This window comes from Octopus bimaculoides, chromosome 7 (assembly GCF_001194135.2).
Source record: "Octopus bimaculoides isolate UCB-OBI-ISO-001 chromosome 7, ASM119413v2, whole genome shotgun sequence".
In the NCBI taxonomy this organism is placed as follows: domain Eukaryota; kingdom Metazoa; phylum Mollusca; class Cephalopoda; order Octopoda; family Octopodidae; genus Octopus; species Octopus bimaculoides.
In genome coordinates, this window is record NC_068987.1 from 88,285,400 (window position 1) to 88,286,527 (window position 1,128).

The following is a 1,128-nucleotide window of genomic DNA, read 5'->3' on the forward strand; positions in this document are numbered from 1 at the left end:
TGATGATGATGATGATGATGATGATGATGATGCATAACAAAAACACCAGGACTTACAAATATATATAACATACAGAAAATTGCACTACTGGGCACTGCACACATCCTACGCAAAACACTTTCAATACAGTAACCATAAGAGCATCACAGCAAACCACAGCACATACCCAGGGCACACAGAGCTGCGCTCGGTAGTGAAGTGAAAGCACGTTATAAAACTAAAACTACTGAACAATAATAATAATATTTTTTTCTACTTTAGGTACAAGGCCCGAAATTTTTGGGGAGGGTGCCAATCAATTAGACCATCTCAGTACGCAACTGGTACTTAATTTATCTATCCCGAAAGGATGAAAGGCAAAGTCGACCTCGGCGGAATAATAATAATATTGATTCAACAATTTGAGTTGAAGAAATAGAACAATAAAAGAACTTTATCCTGCATTCAGGAGACGCAGTTGTCCAATCCCAGGCAAAATCAAAATCGCCATTGTTTCTATGGTGACTTCATAGTAAACTCTATACCTGGACGTTCACGCATCCATCGCAAATAGATGCAGCCTCTGTTTCCTCATCCTTTTTAAAAATCCTTTCCTTAAAACTTTCAAACACTCATACGTCAAAACCGACGTGAGTGACTACTACTACTACTACTACTACTTGTAGTAGTAGTAATAGCAATAGTTGCAGTAGTAGTAGTAGTAGCAGCAGCAGTTGTAGTTGTAGTAGTTGTAGTAGCAGAAGTAGTAGCAGCAGCAGTTGTAGTTGTAGTAGTAGCAGCAACAGCAGTGGTAGTAGCAGTAGCAGCAGCAGTAGTAGCAATAGTAGTAGTAGTAGTAGTAGTAGTAGTAGTAGTAGTAACCGCAACAGCAGTAGTTGTAGTAGCAGCAGCAGTTGTAGTTGTTGTAGTAGTAGTAGTGGTAGCAGTAGCAGCAACAGCTAGAACAGCAGCAGCAGCAGTTGTAGTTGTTGTAGTAGTAGTAGTGGTAGCAGTAGCAGCAACAGCTAGAACAGCAGCAGCAGCAGTAGTCGTAGTAGCAGCAGAAGCAGTAGCAAAAGATAACCTGAAATACATTTTAAAATTATGTTTTAGGCGGAGATACGAACAGGAAGAGAAGTTTCAGTGAAG